Raw genomic sequence first — 19743 nt, 5'->3', positions numbered from 1 at the left:
ACCACGTGGTAAGGCCTCCATTAATGCATGATGGTTGGCTCTTTACATCCCCCACAGTGAGGGATAGGCCCTTTGGCTCCTTACGTCCCCCATAGTGAGGGATAGGCCGGGTTCGGCTCTTGAAAATCCCCCAAAGTGAGGGATATGGTTGATGGGATTGCATCATTGCACTTGCATGAATTTTTGTGGCTATCATTTATCATATTACTTGTGAACTGCCCCACTTGACACCTCACGAGCACCTATTTAGTTGTGCCTTGAATTGGAAAGGCTGGTTACAGGGACGTTGTCTCACCCCGTGGTTTACAATGTTTTCAGGTGAAGGTTCTATGCGTGTGCCATCGGGAAGAGACGCAGAGGCTTGAGCTTGGTTAGCTTTAGGCCTCTAGCCCTTGTATATGTATGGCTAGTTGTATATTGCCACATTTAGGGCCCCTTTTGAAATATTTTGATTGTTGGTCTTATTGTAAACTGGAGGAAATATTATCTTCTTATTTTTGGTTGGCCGTCTAGTGTTTTGTGAAACTTTGATACACATTATTAGAAACCAATCATATGGGCTGATGTTGATGTCTTTTGTTACCCGGGCCGAAGGCCCGGAGGCCCAGTGGATTTTAATGAATGATTTTAGTTGCATGCAACGGAGTTTGAGTTTGAACCGAGTTTAAATGTTAATTTCAAAAAATTATGCAAATTTCTTTCTACTATGGTAGTTTGTTGTAACATCTTTCCTTTTCTATCATAGTAGTGATTTTATGACGAGTTTATAATGTTTTGGGAGAAAGGGTTTTACAAAATGGTATTAGAGCCAGTTCGTTTCTTTGAAATTGTTTCTTTCGTAGTGGCAATATACATACTTCATACATACCTTCCCTATTTTTTGTGTTTCCTTTCTTTTTTTTTACTAATGAGGGTTTCCATCCTTAGTTGGGGAGAGGAAGGATGGTACGGACACGTCAGACAGATCCAGCTGGTAACGGACCGCCTCAAGAGAATGAGGCCTTTATGAGACAAATGAGGGAGATGATGGCAGCAATGGTAGATGAAAGATTGAGAAAGTTTGAAGAAGACTTCATGAGGAAGCATCAAGAGTCGGTCAATCAAGAGGACCGAGAGAATGAGGTGACTATGGAGGCACAAGGAGAAGGAGAAAGGGGGTTTAGAGGTGGTGATCGAGCTGGAGACTTACCTCAGAGGGAGGAGTATCGAGCAGTTAGCCAGGGAGGAGATACTTCAGAGGGAGTGATTTACCCTCCGCTACTGAATGACATCACCAAGGTATGGAGAGAGGTGCATCGTCATGATCCTCCACAATTCAAGGGAAGTTTGGAATCGTCAGATGCAGAGAAGTGGATTGAGCAGATGGAGACAATCTTTACTGTCGTTCCTTGTCTTTCCCCGCTCAAGGTACAAGTGAAGCAAGCAAGGCATTGGTGGGTTAGTGCAAGACCTTCTAATATATCTCAGTTGGACTGGGATACCTTCAAGCGGATGCTTTATGATCATTTCTTTCTAAAGGAGTTGCGAATGGAAAAGCAATTCCTGTTCTACTCCTTGAAGCAGGGAGAGATGCATGAGGATCAGTTTATCACAAGGTTTATAAACTTGGCAAAGTATGTGCCCAGGCAGACAGAAGATCCTTCGTTCTGGCTAGCTCAACAGTTGATGAATCGTGCAAGGCCAGAGTTGAAACAGCAATTGGCCCTGTTAGAGGTCAATACCTTTGAGGAGATGTGTGTGAAGTTGCGGGTTGCAGCTAGAAGGACAAGAGAGGTGGTAGAGGCAAGGAGGGCTGAGAACCAAGCTAGAGTAGCCCATTATCCTGGTCCTACAGGAGGAGTAGGGAAAAGAAGTCAGTACAGCTATGGGAGCTCGGGTAGCTTAGGGAGAAACAGGAATCAAGGGCAGAATCAGAGGTCAAACGCTCAGAGGGGCTTTATGCAAAGGCGCCAGAATCCAAACAATCAAACTGGCGGGGGACAGGGCTCTCGTCGAGATTCATCAGTGACCACCCTGAGTGTTACTGGACCGTGCCCCAGATACGGGGGTAGGCATGCGGGCAATGCTGGGAGTGCTTTCGATGCCACCGGTGGGGACATATTACAAGAAACTGTCCAGAGAGTCAACCGACACCTCAAGCTGGCCATTCTACTGTTCTGGGACGTGTCTATGCCATGACAAATGAGGAGGCTTCTGCATCTCCAAACTTGATTCGAGTAACATTCTACTTGAGGGGCATGTTATTTCTGCTTTATTTGACTCGGGTGCTACGCACTCTTTATTTTTGTGGACTATGCTCAGAAGTTGAGTTTGCCTGTGGTTGAGCTACCTTATGATTTGAGAGTGTCTACTCCTGCGGGAGTCACTGTCATAACTAGAAGAGCGTGTCTAGAGCTTGCACTTCAGTTTGAGAATCGAGATTCTACAATAGATTTGTTTTGTCTACCTCTGAAAGGTATCGACGTGATTATTGGCATGAACTGGTTGATGGCCAATAGTGCAATCCTTGATTGTAAAAGGAGGTTGGTGACGATTCCGGTAGGTGCCTTATGTGCTGAAATGTTAGGTGGTCCAGTTTTGTTGTCAGTTGCTCAAGTAGAGAAGGCGGTGAGGAAAGGGTGCCAGGCCTTCATTGTCTTCTTTTCAATTAGTGAGGATGAGGCAGGAGGAATTGAACAGATAGCTGTGGTGAGGGACTACCCTGAGGTGTTTTCAGACGAGGTTGCAGGACTACCTCCAGAGCGGGAAGTGGAGTTCTCCATAGAATTGGTTCCGGGAACCACCCCAATCTCAAAGGCTCCCTATAGAATGTCTCCTTCAGAATTGGTAGAATTGAAAAAGCAACTAGAAGAATTGTTAGAAAAGGGACTTATCCGACCAAGTGTGTCGCCGTGGGGATCGCCGGTTTTGTTTGTGAGGAAGAAAGATGGTAGCTTGAGGCTGTGTATCGACTACCGACAATTAAATAAGGTCACAATCAAGAACAAGTACCCGTTGCCTAGAATTGATGACTTATTGGACCAATTAGTCGGAGCGTCAGTTTTCTCTAAGATTGATCTGAGATCAGGATACCATCAGTTGAGGGTACGAGCAGAGGACATTTCAAAAACAGCCTTTCGAACTCGTTATGGACACTATGAGTTTTTGGTGATGCCTTTTGGACTAACAAATGCTCCAGCTGTCTTTATGGACTACATGAATAGATCTTCTGACCTTATTTGGACAGATTTGTGGTAGTGTTCATCGATGACATTTTGATTTATTCTAGAAGTGAGGAAGAACATCGAGAGCATCTTTCACATCGCACTACGGATTTTGAGGGACCACCAGTTGTATGCTAAGCTGTCAAAGTGTGAGTTTTGGCTAAAAGAAGTGAAGTTCTTGGGTCATGTGGTGTCAGCTCAGGGAGTAGCAGTGGATCCTAACAAGGTGGACGCAGTACTTAAGTGGGAAGTCCCTAGATCGGTAACTGAGGTGCGGAGTTTTGTGGGATTAGCTGGCTACTATCGGAGATTCATCCAAGGCTTTTCTCAGATTGCAATGCCATTGACTAAGTTAACCAAGAAGGATCAACCGTTTATTTGGACGGAGAAATGTGAATCAGCGTTCCAAGAGCTGAAGACCAGGTTGACTACAGCTCCGGTGCTTACACTTCTGATCCTTGGAGTACCGTATGTTCTTTACACCTGATGCGTCACTAAAGGTTTGGGTTGTGTGCTAATGCAGAACAATAAGGTGGTGGCATACGCTTCCAGGCAGCTGAGGCCACATGAAGAAAACTACCCAACCCATGACTTGGAGCTAGCAGCAGTAGTTTTTGCACTAAAGATCTGGAGGCATTATCTGTATGGCTCCCAGTTTGAAGTCTTAGTGACCATAAAAGTTTGAAATACTTGGTGGATCAAAAGAGTTGAACAACCGGCAGCGTCGTTGGATGGAGTTCCTGAAGGACTATAACTTTGAGATTAAGTATCATCCTGGAAAAGGGCAATGTGGTAGCGGATGCTCTGAGTAGAAAAGCAGTGCATGTGTTCTGTATAAGCTTAAAGGAACAATTCTTGCTCGGGGAGTTATTGGAGATTCCAATTGTACCATCGGGGCAGGCTACTCTGTGTGCAGTGCTCGGAGATTATGAATTCTATCAAGATTTACGAGCGGCTCAATGGGAAGATGAACAGTTGGCAAGGATTCGGGTAGAATTGGAGGATGGCCTAGTGCAGGACTATGAATTTGGAGATATGGGCATCCTGAAGTATAATAACCGGATTTGTGTTCCCCAGGATGAGGAGATTAAAAGAACTATCCTCGAGGAGGCTCATCGAAGCCGTTACGCCATCCACCCCGGTGCAACCAAGATGTACCATGACCTAAAGCAGCAGTATTGGTGGCCCAACATGAAGAAGGAAGTGACTGACTTCGTACTTTGATGTTTGACTTGTCAGAAAGTTAAGATAGAGCATCAACGACCTGGAGGTTTGTTGCAAGGGCTAGAAATCCCTCAGTGGAAGTGGGACAGCATCTCCATGGACTTCATTGTGGGTTTGACGAGGACACCCGAAGGTTATGACGCTATTTGGGTGGTGGTGGACAGATTGACAAAATCTGCCCACTTTTTACCGTATAAAGTCAATTATACCTTGGAGAGAATGGCTAAGTTGTACATGGATGAAATCATCAGGCTTCATGGGGTTCCGTTGAGTATAGTCTCGGACCGAGATCCGCACTTTACTTCTAACTTTTGGAAAGCGGTGAATGTGGCTTTGGGTACTAAGTTGAAGTTCAGTATGGCATATCACCCCCAGACCGATGGACAGACTGAGCGGACAATTCAGATGCTAGAGGATATGTTGAAAGCTTGAATTCAAGGGGAGTTGGATTGATCACCTACCTTTGGCTGAATTTGCCTACAATAACAGCTACCATGCCAGCATCCAGATGGCCCCTTATGAAGCACTTTACGGCCGGAAGTGTCAATCGCCTCTCTGTTGGACAGAACTGAGTGAAAGAACGATTTTAGGACTAGACTTGGTAGATGCCACCACAGAGAAGATTGAGGTCATCAAGCAAAAGTTGCTGACAGCTCAGAGCTGGCAAAAGAGTTATGCTGATAGGAGGAGGAGACCATTGGAATTTTGTGAGGGTGACCATGTGTTTTTGAGGGTCACGCCAACTATTGGTATTGGGAGGTCCATTAAAGCGAAGAAGTTATCTCCTAGATTTCTTAGACCCTTTGAAATTTTGGAGAGAAATGGAGAAGTAGCCTATCGAGTTGCTTTGCCACCGCACCTGTCCAACGTACATGATGTGTTTCATGTGTCCCAACCAAAGAAGTACCACCCTGATCCGTCTCACATCTTAGAGCCTGAGAAGGTGGAGCTGGATGATAATCTAACTTACCAGGCTGAACCGGAAAGAATCCTTGATGTGAAGGACAAACAGTTGAGGAATAAGACCATTCGATTGGTGAAAGTTTTCTGGAAGGGTATGAGTCTTGGTGATGCCACCTGGGAGACAGAGGAAAGGATGCGACGTGATTACCCTCGCTTGTTTTCTTAGTAAGTGTTTTGTGTTTGTTTGTGTAGTGTATTGTGTGATTGCTTGAATTTTGGGGACAAAATTTCTTAGTTGGGGAGAATTGTAACGTCCTGAGTTTTATCGGGTTTTAATAACCTCTTTTGGTTGATTTTAAGGATAGATAAGTGATTTAATGTTGATCTTGGTGTTTGGGTTGGAATTGAGGTATATTGGAGGAATAGGTGAACAGATCCCTCTCAGGGTTTGTTCACTTTGCTGCAACGAATCGAGAGTTCTAGGGGGGAATGTCTTTTCGAGAAGGTTTGGCCGCGACGAAATCAGAGGGACGCCGCGACGAAGTTGTTCAGGTGAGTGAGGTTTCCCTCTCGGGAAGGTCTCGCAGCGGCGAAGTTAGGGTATGTCACAGCGAAGGTTTTTTGGACGAGCGAGAGTTTCCTATCGGGAAGCTTTCGCAGCGGCAAAGATTGGAGTTCACTGCGGTGAAGTCAGGTTTTCAGGTGAGTAATCCCTCTCGGGATTAGTTCACCGCGACGAAGGGGGTCGAATCTATATAGTCGCATGAGGGGTCAGATGTGCGAAAATTAGAAAATCTGAAGGAAGAAAGAGAGGCTCTGCTAGGGTTTCAAATTTTTGGCTTGGAGGGGGGCATTTCTAAGGATCCATTACCTCAAGTAAGTGATTTTAACCTCTAATCTACTTTCTTTCTTGGAATTTCTGAGGATTTATGGTGAAACCCTAGAGTTTTCTAGGTTGTTATGGAATTGAGGTTTTTGACCGATTGTTTTGAGTTTAATTGATTGCTTTGGGTTAGTCTAAGTATTTAATCGGTGTGGTTTTCTTGGATTTAAAGAACTTTGAGTTTTGAAGTTAGGGTTTATGAAAATGGGAGGTTTGTGATTGAGGATGATAATGTGGAGGTTGATTTTGAGTTTTGTGATTTGGGTTATGTTAAGGAGGGTTAAATTGGACGTTTAATCAGTTTAGAATGTTGTTAAGACTTCAATTGTTCAAATGGGATGTTTGGATGTTGAATTCCTATAGTGGGTCCTTAAGGTTAGGAGTTCTAATTGATGTTTGGAAAGGAATTAAGGTTTTAATGGATTTTTATGACCTTGGAGTGTTGCCTTGATGGTTATACCCTTTTTAGTTGGGTAGAGTTTTGGTTGGAGCTAGGAATTTTGTATCCCCAAGTGTTGTTTTGGCCACATTATTAGTTGAAGGCTAATACATGATGGTTGTGAGCCTTGTGGGTGCACACGGCCGTAGTGTTGGTTTGTTATTCCTTGCTCAGGAGAGAGGTAACCACTTTCCAATCCTTTGTACATGCTTTTGTGGTATTGTGAGTGGATTTATGTTTTGTGCTCTGAGTAACAACTGTGTTCAAAGTGTATGTTGTATATTAAAAAGGAAAATTGTCTTGTGGGGTTTTAATTGATATTGAATGAATTCGAAACTTGTGAAAGATAGGCCACTAAAAGAAGTTAATTGTGAAATGATTATTTACTCTTTGATTACGGTGCGAGCATGATGCATGAATCGGGAATTGGTGAGAGTTTTGATTATTACTACCACGTGGTAAGGCCTCCATTAATGCATGATGGTTGGCTCTTTACGTCCCCCATAGTGAGAGATAGGCTGGGTTCAGCTCTTGAAAATCCCCTAAAGTGAGGGATATGGTTGATGGGATTACATCATTGCACTTGCATGAATTGTTGTGGCTATCATTTATCATATTACTTGTGAACTGCCCCACTTGACACCTCACGATCACCTATTTAGTTGTACTTTGAATTGGAAATGCTGGTTACTGGGACGTTGTCTCACCTCGTGGTTTACAATGTTTTCAGGTGAAGGTTCTAGGCGTGTGCCATTAGGAAGAGACGCAGAGGCTTGAGCTTGGTTAGCTTTAGGCCTCTAGCCTTTGTATATGTATGGCTAGTTGTATATTGCCACATTTAGGGCCCCTTTTGAAATATTTTGATTGTTGGTCTTATTGTAAACTGGAGGAAATGTTATCTTCTTATTTTTGGTTGACCGGAGGCATTTCTAGTGTTTTGTGAAACTTTGATACATATTATTGGAAACTAATCGTATGGGCTGATGTTGATGTCATTTGTTACCCAGGCCAGAGGCCCGGAGGCCTAGTGGATGTTAGTGAATGATTTTAGTTGCATGCAACGGAGTTTGAGTTTGAACCGTGTTTAAATGTTAATTTCAAAAAATTATGCAAATTTCTTTCTACTATGGTAGTTTGTTGTAACATCTTTCCTTTTCTACCATAGTAGTGATTTTATGAAGAGTTTATAATGTTTTGGGAGAAAGGGTTTTACATGTATTATATGATTGGAAAAGCCAGATGAAAGGGAAAGAGAAAGAAAAAGCGAGAATGGTATGGAATAGGGATAAAGGTTGACTTTTTGAAAGCAAAGTTTGACCAATGTGGTTTTGAGCAATTGGAAGATTTGGAATCTAAAATTTGACGTGCTTATAGATCTCATTTTTAGCTCTAAAACAAGTGGTAATTTATTAAATTTGGAGTTTTGTATAGAAAGTTGTGCCTTTCCAAAATTGGGCATAAAACCTGAAAAATTAGAAAATAACCAAATAAATAGTACCACTTTAAACAAAATCTGGGATTGATGCGTGAGATCTGGATACTGATGAGTATTTTTCTCCAAAGAGCATGTCAAGAGCTTTCTATAGAACCTGGAACCACTTCGTTTTGATTTTTCAATAATTAGTTATGAGTTTTCAAAGTTGGCCCAAATTGTTGTGAACAGTGTATGGAAATTTGAAAATGAAAATTGTGAAATTAAAATTTTCTCATATTTAAGGATCATGTAATGACCTTAAATGGTTTCAATTGTTATATAATGAGGAAATAAAGGAGGTATGATAGACAGCATCATTATGCTAGAGGAAGAGATGAAGTTGAAGGTTGATGGAGATGGATTCGTGAATGATGGGTCTCTGGTATGCGTTTTCTGGTCTAAAGTGGCAGTTTCCCTATGATCTGTAGTCTATCAAAGAAGAAGAATATTTTGACAAATATTATTCCACCACATCTGCCTCCACGTTAGTAATCTTAGCCAAAATATTTTTTTAAAACGGTCAACTTTACCGAATTTAATGGTAGTGATATTTTAGGGCCCTTTTTAAATCATAATGTGTATTTTTGCACCCAATATTTTATTATAGTGCCTAATGTTCCTTTTGAATATTATAATGGGCAAATTTGCTCCTTCACCGTATTTTAAATTTTGATTTTTCCAATTTAAGGACTTAATAGGTGCTTTCAATTGCTTCTATTTGATGTGTAAAAAAGTTATAAGCTAAGGTGCTTTAGAACCCATGGTCCGGTCTTGTGCTCTATAGATGTTGACCGGTCCATATCACTTAATCAATGAGCTTGTTGTGTTGAGCTACTAGTCACATGGGTAAGTATTAGTCCATGAGTTCAATTAGAAAAAATAAGGTGAGAAAATAAGTGAGATTCGACAATAAATCACTTTGTATTGATACGTGTATAACCATGTGATAAGTACGAATGTTATGCTTTTTGTAATTATCCACTTGACACCTCATTGAGCACTTACTTGTATGCCCGATGAGTATAATTGTTACGATGAGTATAATTGTTAGTTACTGAGGCCGCCTAGAGTAACTACCTACAGAAGTACTTGCTTCCATATTACTAAGTACCCAAAGTACTCTTTTCTTAGGCCACGTATTCATGACACTTCTTAAATACACAATTTATAAGAATTTACAACTCAAATTCTATCTAATTAATATACTCATTAATGCAAAAATATATTTCATACTTTTGTACTTACTTAAAAGTAAAAAGAGTGTACATGCATTTTTTTAATAAAGTGTGTGACAATTATTTCATTCATAACGTAGATAATTCTACTTGGTACAAAAGGTAGGAAATAACATTTATTTGTTTTATATGAAAAATCATCCTGTTTCAGAAATAGTTTGGGAGAGTATTAAACAGGAACATTTGCCTATCTCTTAGGTTTTCAAGTATTTCTTTAAAAGCTATTTATATACGTATATATATTTTATTATTATTATTTTTAACATAAAATTTTGAAGCATAACTGAAAATAGCTATTCGCAAAATGATTTGTGTTACCAGCATAATCTTGTGTAAACTTTAAGTCAAAAAGAATTCTCCAAAATGAACATATTTATACCTAAATATATGTATACAACAACTTTCCGTTCACTTAAGCCTCACCAATTCATAATACTTGTAATAATGGTTTTCCTAAACTAGCTACTGACCTTTTTAAATCACAAATTAATAATGTTAACCATGGTAAAAAGGAAACTTAGTATAACATTTGAAAAAGCTACTTAGTTATAAAAAGAAACTTGATTCACAAGAAATGTTAACTATGATAGAAAAAAGTTCATATAATCATTCAAAATGTCTATCATAATTATAAGAGCTTTACTAAACAAATCATATGAAAACCAAAATTAACAATATTTCACATAAGAGGGCCCTTGATCATATTGAAGCCTAGAATGTCATATTCAACTACAAGCCCTTAACATGATGTTTCTTGAATAAAATTCCTCCAAACCAACAGTAACTAACTACTTTCAAAAGTCATTATAGATCCACGACTCACAAACACAAGCAAACACCTAGTGGCCTTCAGCCTTCTACCAGCATACAATCCAGTAACAATTTATCAAAAGTATGTAGCTAATATAACCAACCTTAAATAAATCAAAGTATGCAAAATGAGCCCTACATGGCAATATACGAATACTCATTACATAATAAAAAGGAGGCTATACAAGATTAACTTAATAACTAAGCTTCTATTGCCTTTTCTGATAAACCAGCTCTAGAGTTGTCACCTAAAAATGTTAAACCACATGGTGAGAGTCATAATAAATTGGGAAAACCATATTGGAGGTACCTATACTTTTTTTCAATTTTCAATTTGGTATCTATGTGTTTTTTGTTTTTAACTAAACCTTTATTTTTCCTCTATTAACATCATTAATCCTTATGTAGAGACTAAAAATATTAATAGAACAAAGTTATAAGAGCTAATGTTGCTAAGAAGATAAAATTAAATGTTTAATTAAAGAGAAAAAAACACATAGGTACCAAATTAAAAATTGAGAGAAAGTATAGGTACCTTCAATATGGTTTTCCCTAATAAATTTGGTGAAGTCATAGCCCTTTTTTTGAACTTGAAAATATTAACGCACACCGACATATAAGATTTGTGAATTGTTATGGTAATTTATTTTTATTTTCATTCTTGCTTTTGAAAGATGACTTTAAAATCAAGAGATTTTTCATAAATGTTTGTTTCTTTAAAAAAAGTGCACACTACGAGCTTATGCTATTTCCTCTACAAGTGTATATGTATATCTAGTATTTTGTCGAAAGCATGTTAGTTTCAGGTTTTGCTTGTCTTAGGCTTAAGTGTGTTGTTTCCACCAATTAACCTGATAATAGAAATGTAAAATCAATAATCCAAGGCATGCAATCAATAATTTTATAGTTTCATGTCATAGTTACATATTTCAAACAACCTCAAACCTCAATGTTGGATTATGAGTGAAATACACAAGTATAAATGAATTGATTCCTTTAATGATAAACGTTAGCAATTAGGGGTCAAAATAAAATAAAATAAAATGTGTGGGCAGCTTATGAAATAATGGTAAGTTATATTTCATGAAAATGTATGTGGGTATATTTTATAAATTTCACACATATATTACATGTCAAAAGTATTGATGAAAATTTACTAGATGTTGGAATCAAATAAGGATTTTCAGTCCTTTGGGATGTGTTTAAAGAAAAATGGTAAACTAGAAAATTTTTGTAGGATTTAAACGAAAGGATATTCTTAGACGTATAATTGTTTAATTATTTTTCATCTATAATCTTTGTCCTTCTAAGAACCTTTAATTGTGAAAGTCATAGGAAATCACTTTTTTAAGTATTGCAAAATAAAGAAGATACAAAATCGTAATAAATACAAGTTTAATTTTAGTACATATCCTATCGAGAAATAATAGGGAGAAGAGGCAAATATATATATGTATATATGGTTCATGCGTTCTCTTTATTAAAACTATGTTTACATATGCTTTATGTTTCTAATTGGTGAGGGACTCTTTTGTTTTAGGAAAATTGTCACATCCCATATTTGAAGCCACTGAAAAAAAAAAAAATTAGAATTGACTAAGGGCCAAATGGGATAGAGGAGATGTAAATGAAACAACTTTTGAAGTAAAACTTTGACAGGAACCAAACTGTAAATTTGAAAAGTTTCAGTCAGAGAATGATATTTTTGAAAAGTATACCCAAAATTCTTGAAAATTCTCAAAACTTCATAGAAAATTGAAAGAAAAGCCTAGAGCATTGTTTGAGACCCAAAAGGTGAAAAATTGATGAAAATAAGTTATTAAAGAATTTTATTTAATTGAGAATTTTGGCTATTAGAGAAAATTTAGTCAAATCAATTATTTTAATTATATGGAGGCATCAAATAATCATAAAAAATGGAAAAAAATAAGTTTAGAGATTATGACAAATTGAAAAATTATTCCTGATTCTTGAAGGTATAGAGATTGGCTTTAAAGAAATTTAAAGCAGAATTTTATACACAGAGGGGTATCTAGGAAATTTTGAATAGAAGTATTCACATATTGACTTTTGATCTAAGAAAAATTAGAAAACTTCTCCCTAACAAAAGAAGAGTATTGGAAGAGAGAAATGAATTCTTAGAACTAAGAAATATTAGGAAGTAATTGGTTAATGTTATAATGAAATTAAATAATTCTATGTTTTCTCTAAGACATAAAAGCCATAGAAGCACATTGTACCTTATTATTGTTATTATATAAAGTTAACTATGATAAGAGAGGTCATGAAACATCATGAAAGGGTTATAGAGCATATGTCAGTGCTATTGAGAAAGTCAGCATTTGAAAAAGTCCCTGATACGGTGCAATGTTGCAAGATTGATGGAGAAATAATGTAGGGGTTTATTTTTGGCACCGTTTTTTTAAGGAGGATAGTGTTGGAATTGTAACAATTGTTAAGAGCAAAATTGGAAAGGAAAGCATTTGTCAAATGGTATAATTATAAAGAAACAAATAGAGAGATATTTATCTTGTCTTCTTAAGCAAGCCAGGGCACATGGTAAACTTGATGAAACACTTAACAAAATCATGAAGGACAAGGCCTAATCAAGAGACACATGTTATGATAATTAAGCATGGTAAGTTGATTTAATCATAGAGTAAATTTTGGGACAAGTTTTATAAATACTCCCTCCTCTCCCAGATAAGCAAAATTTTAGCCAAAGAGAAGAGGAAAGGATAGCAAGAATTTGGCCAAGAGAGAATAGAAAGTGTCACATCTTACTATCGGATCCACTTAGGGTTTAATCAAAACCATTTTAGACCACATTAGATGGTCTTGGGTTCAAAAATCCATGAAAAATGCTTATTTTCGGAATTTTACTGTTCATCGGGTAAAAATCCAGTTTCTGGCCCAACTTAAAAAATTCATAACTTAATCTAAAAAAATCAAAATGGAGTGGTTCAAAATTATATAAAAATCTCTTTGAATGCTCTTTCCAGGAAAAATAATCTTGTGAACTAATTCCATTTGAAAAAGTGTCAGGTTTTTTGTGAAATTCACCTTTGTCCATTTGGCAAAAATCCTTTCTCCAGATTATGAACCTTAACTTTGAAATATCATTAAAAATCATGTAGTTGGCCATTTTTAACGCGCTGCCTATTGATTTGAATCTCATGGCGTGATCTTTAAGCATACCAAATTTTGAGTAGAAATTCATTTGGTAACTTACTAAAATGTGGCTCTAAACTAGCATCATACTTAGGGATTACAGCACCAACCATTGATACTTATACATAACCAAATACAAATATTTCCTCATGGTTCATCACCATATTTATCCTTGGATTTGCAGCCTCCCTTTTGATAATTCAGTCCCTAAAATATTAGTTACATACGAGGGATGAGATTTCAATGAAATCCCAGTAGCAAGATCAATCAACCAAAACATTAATATGCATCAATTACAAGCATTCTAATGTTTTGCTATTAATAGGGAACTACTTTACCTCATACATGTGACACTCTAACATGCAATATCCAAGGCACATAAAGCAAGGAGTATAGCTACATAATCATCATCATCATCATCATCTAGTGCAACCACATAATAGCACGTGAAATTGCATAGCAATCAATGCAACACTCAACAATAAGGTTAATTAAATCTTACTACCTTGATCCAATGCTCCTTGATTTTCTTGTTCTTCTTTCTTGCTTCCACAAAAGCCAAATCCTAACATGGCAATCCACAAAAAGGGTAGCAAGAATAATCAACCATTCCTTATAAAAATCAATAACATAACTCAAGGACAACCTTTGTCCCTTAAAGCTTCCACCATTGTTCTTGAATTTTTTAGAGTTTATTTCCTTAACCCTAAAAATTCTCTCTTGACTCATTCCTACATGATTTTTCATGTAGATTCTAAATATCTACTTAGATTTAACAAAATAAAATCCCTTCTTTCAGTTTTAGCTTGGCTGAATCATTAGGATTCAAAATCCAAAAATTGCAACTTTGATTCTATGGCTTCTAACCCTTGTTCTTTAGGTTTACCCTACATTATTTTTCATTTTGAACACAATGGAAGCCTCAAAAATTTGAAAAAAACATCCTAGGGTCCAGATCTTACTTTCGTCGAGAAGATTTTCATGCAACATAACAAAGAAAACACTTCAAAATCAACCTACAAACTCTTGTGACCACTAGGATCTAACATGCTTTGAAGTGTTCTAGCAAGATTGAATCATAAAAATTCCTCCCTTACTTATTATACATTTTGCCCAGCACCAAAGAAGGAGGAAAAACAGAAATTTCAACCATATAACTCAAGTAAACAAGGCAAGGAACAACTTAGAACCAAAAACTAACCTTGGATCTTGGTTGGATGATCAAAGTTGGTGCCTTTTCTCTTGATTTCCCCTTGAACCCTCTCTTTTCCCTCTTGATTTGCTCTTGGATGAAACTGGCATTTGATTTAGGGAGAGGATTACTCATTTAATGTGCACGAAACATCTTACCTACCAGCATTAATGAGAAGCCAAGTGTCAAAAGCCTACTCCTTCTTGAAATTTCCCTCTTAATCACTTAATTCCAATTGTAATTAATTTCCAAAAGTCAAACTCTCCTCCACTTCAGGCTTGACACTTGGAAAGTTTTAAATCCTCTCTATTAGGGGCTTGACACATAGCTAAATGTGAACCATTTGAATTGCAAAACTCTAGTCTTGCTTTATCGGTGCACTTTGACTCCGGGTTTAACTTCTGTTCTATAATTACAGTGCTCTAGAATTTGTAATTATTTTCTATCAGATCCAAAATTATTCTCCTCATTTTTATCTTCCCAAATTGCCCTCTTTGTCTCAAATTTAATTTCCCAATAATTAAATAAAAGGAAAACTAATTTCCTTCTCTTTAGTGATTTTTCCACTTTTCGGAGGAATTGGAAAAAATATTGGATACTTGAGAGTCTTCTTTTAATTCCATAATATTTTATAATTCCTTGGGACATCATAGAAATTTTCTTGGGATTTTATTCTCCTTAAAAATATTTATTTGGAATTTTCCAAATAAATGACCTTAAACTAGTTTAAATCGCCCTTAAATTCCTTTGTAATTTCTCTAAGGGTAATTTGGTCATAAAACTAATTTTAAAATCCCATATAATTCTCAAGAAACATTGTCCTTATTTTTTCTTAATTTTTTGAGACTTGAAAATATTTTTTCATAATTATTCTTGACCAATTTTTCTTAATTAGTCAAACTTTTCATAATTGGCTTGGAAAACTATAATAATTATTTTCTACCAAAATTCTTCTATTTCTTCTTGTCATTTTTGACCCTTAATTATTTAGGAACATTTCTTATTCCTAATTACCATAGTACTGGATGTGATAGGAAGAGTAAGGGAAACTTAGGCAAATTCAAGCATCTAATGAAGGTAAGATCATAGAATTTATTGTAGTTTATGTTGCCATATTGATTGTTGGATTTAGATATGGTTTTGATGGAGGTTAAAAGCTAGAAACCCTAAGTCTTCTTGCTGCCTGAATTGATATGGATTCAGATAACATTGATTTAAAGTAAGTATGATGATTAGAGGTTAGAAAGAGGCTTAAATCTTGTGTTATTGCATGATTTGTGAAAGATTTCATGGTTGTGTTCTTAAGGAACATGTTTTGGTCAACATGAGTTCATGGGGTTAGTGTAACATCCTGAATTTTGGGTCTAGAAGTATCAAAATTAGTCTAAAATGGGTAGGCTACCAGACTTTTTTTGGTAGGAGTTCCAAAAATTTCCTAGAGGGACGAGAGAATTCCTAAAGAACAAGTCACAAAGTAAGAGTTTTCTAGAAACCACAAGATAGACAAGTTGGAAACTTTGATGAAGTCTCAAGGGCTCAAGTATCAAAATTATAGATGATTAAAGATTAAAGGTTGTACTAGGAACCTCAGTGAGATGATTCCTAAGGCCAAACTTGAATAGGGACCTAATAACAAATTCAAAAAGTTTCGGGTAGGAAAGGACAACAATAGAAAGTACGCCTGAAAATTCTAGAAAAATAACAAAAATACCTTTGAAGCAAATTGATGAAATTCCTAGCGTTTTAGCGAATTTTGAATATTAATTGAAATTAAATTATTTAAAACATGAGGAGGGTTCAAATAAGAGGAGAAAAATGAAGAATAAGTATTTGAGGAATTATGACATGTTTTAAAAATAGTTCCATCCCCAAAAAGCAAAGAGATAGGCTTTAATAGAATTTAAGGCATATTTATGCAGTATTTAGGAAAAGTCAAAATAAACCATTTATGGGTTGACTTTTGACTTTAAAAAAATTAGAGAAATTTCCCATGATAAAAAAGTAGTATTGGTACCTAGAAACAGATTCTTTGAGTTATGGACTGATAGAGAGAATTTGGTCAAGTTTATTCCAAAATAAATATTATTAAATGTTTTAATCGAAGAACAAGGGAAGGGCATCATTTTTTCTTTAGGCATGTTATATAATGCCATGTGACTTTAATTGTGATGAAAAAAGAGTGTCAAAACATGTCTTATGGTTAATAAGTAAGTTAGGACCTGAAAAAGTGACGATGTAAAATCACAAACTTAGTGGAGGAATAGTCAAGGTATGAGGGAGCACGAATTCTCCCTATTTCAAGGCAAATTCAATGAGGATACATGAATAGAATAATACATTTTGTTAAGGGTTAAGTTTGGAAGAATAGAATTATATAATAAAATATCATGCTTTCTTTACATGTGTGATAGGTGGCACGTGATGTGTCTCAAGACATAGCACTTTTATTAAATGAAGGGAACACCTAAGAGGGTTGTGGCAAGAATCAAGAAGCTAAGGGATACATGACCAAAGAGATTAAATGAATGGCCAAGATCAATCCATACACACAAGATTAAGGGTTAGGATTTAAGCAAATTTTTATAAATACCCCTTCCCCTCTCATATCGCCAAGATTTTCAGCCAGCACAAGGAAAGATGGGAAGAGAAGCTGAAAATATGAAGGAAGAAAGAAGAAGAAGAAGATTAAAAAAAAAATCATGTAAGATCAAGCTTTAAAACAAGATATGTTCATGGTTTTTGATGTAGTTTCCATTACCTTTGTTGTTGTTGAGCTTGGTTATGAGTTTTTTTGGATTTTGGGAGTGAAACCTTAAGGGGACATGCTGCACACAATTTATAAGTTAAGAGGAAATTGATGACAGAATAATGTTTAACGGCTTGAAAGGAACAAGAATCAAGTGGTTTTGTGATGAGTTTGCAAGAAAACCAACTTCTTCCTGACCTTTGAACAAGAATTGGATTTCAATGATTTGATGCTTCTAATGAGTTTAGAATGAAAATTTATGTAGAGTTATGTTGAGAAAATAAGTTTGGAAGCATTACAATTGAGTTGGATTTTAATCATTTTGAGCTTGGAAATAAATTCTACGTGCAAAATTAAGAGAAAATAGCATGTGGGATTAATTTTAAAAAGGTTTAAAATCAAACTCAAAAGTTAGAAGCTAATATAATTCAAATAGAATAAAGTGTTATTGTTATTAGTTACCATAGCTCTAATGAATAAATGGCAATGATGTGTTGATGCATCTAGGGCTATAAGACATTAAGGAATAGAAGTGGAAAGATTGATCAAGTAACCTTAATGGTTAGAATCAAAGGGAGCAAGAGGAAATAAAGAGAAAGCTTAAAGACACAAGGTAGGAAACTTTATCTTACCTTTATGTGCTTGGTATTTGCTTGCGTGTATTGATTTAGCCCAATTATTCTATGTTATTTCACATCATTTTAAGGGTATTTATCATAGATTTTGGCTCCTTTTAATGATAATTGTGCTTAATTTAGATTAAGAGTCCTTACTTTGAGTTAGTATCTTTTTGAGGGTAAAATTGTCATAATTGGTTATTAATTGTATTCAGTTGATTTCTAGGACAATTGATGCTTCAAATTGTTGCTTTTTATTGTAGGACACTTGAGAATTGGAGCTAAGATCAAAGACCAAAGGATGACACAACACAAGATCAGAGTATCAGCACTAACACACTTCGTCGCGGCGAAGAGAATTCTTCGCCGCGGTGCCAAAATGGAAATCTCACCAGTGATCTCTCGGGCAGAGTTCGCCGCGGCCAACTTACAGCTTCGCCGCGGCGAACACACAAGATTAGGCGGAGCTCCTCTCGGGAATGCTTCGTCGCGGCGAAGGTATACCTTCGCCGCGGCGAAAGACTCGTATCAGCAACGCCAGATCCGGATCAGAACGCGAAAATGGAGTCTCTAATCATATGATCCAACCCATATGGACCCTTTAAACCCTTAGAAACCCTATTTTTAAGGGAATACTCCATTCTATTCAGCCACCACCTACGTATCTTTCATCCTCTTCTCTCATTTCCACCTTAGAAACCCTAATCCCATTTCCATTTCTTCCATCTGCTGCTGCCATGGCTGAAGAACAATACCTAGTTGGAGTTGGTTCAAGAGTTATGACCAGCTAAGCTTCTCAACTCTTGAATATGGTGGAAGGAGCATGAGTTCCAAGAGCTTCAAAGGGGAGTTAGCTTCATCTATGAGTTCTAGTTCTTCATTTATGAATTTCTAGGTCTAGGATTTGTAAATTTGAGCTAAACTATTTTGATTATGGTTGTAATCAATTCTGGATGATCATTTTGTGTATTGGATTAGTTAATGTTGAATTTGAGCTTCAATATATGTGGTTACATATATGTTTCTATGCATCTCTTTTGATACTCTCTGTCTTGCATGGTAATGTGTGATTGTTGAGTTGATCTGGGCTTGCATTTAACTAAGTGCATTAATTAATCTTAATACACACACCAAGTGAGCTTAATAGGATCTTATGAAATGGGTGACATTGATTAAGATCCTAGACTTAAAGAGTTCTTTAAGGTTTTCATTTAGAAAACTTGGTGATTTCTACTCCCAGAATTATTTTGAACTATGATTGCTTCAAAGCTGTATTCAAGAGATTACATATCATTAACTTCACTTCATTACTACTATCTTAGAAAAATCCAAAAACATAGTAACTTAGATTTGAATTAATTGCATTTAGTTTTGGCATTTCATTAATGGTTAAAAACATCAAAAACCCTTTTTTTCATTACTCTGCATAGCATTAATCTAACTTAGACATCTAATTTAGGCTCCCAAAAGAGAACGACCCTAGTTTGCACTACTGCATAGCTTGGATAAATTTTTGAGCGAGAACCTCTAAGCGAACGACAAGAAAAGGCTCTCTTTCATGTATATGTTTATATGATTTTATGAACTCATGCATTGTGAATGTGAATATGTTTAAAGTATATCATAGGCCTATGTGTTTTATGACAAATGCATAATGATTCCCAAACATGTTATTATGTTATAAAGTTGTTAAGTTGCGAGCATGTTATGAATTCTAAGCTTGCCATATATGTTTGGGTAGTAATTATTTACTACTGAGATTCTCCTAAATCTCACCCTCTTGTAACCAACCCTAATAGGTGTTAATAAATAAGCAAGAGGATGCATAAAGTAGAAGCAAAGAAAA

Source organism: Neltuma alba, unplaced genomic scaffold (genome assembly GCF_004799145.2).
Source record: "Neltuma alba isolate B1F8T4 unplaced genomic scaffold, ASM479914v2 tig00010324_pilon, whole genome shotgun sequence".
NCBI classification, from domain to species: Eukaryota; Viridiplantae; Streptophyta; class Magnoliopsida; order Fabales; family Fabaceae; genus Neltuma; species Neltuma alba.
Note: the sequence above shows the minus strand (reverse complement) of the source record.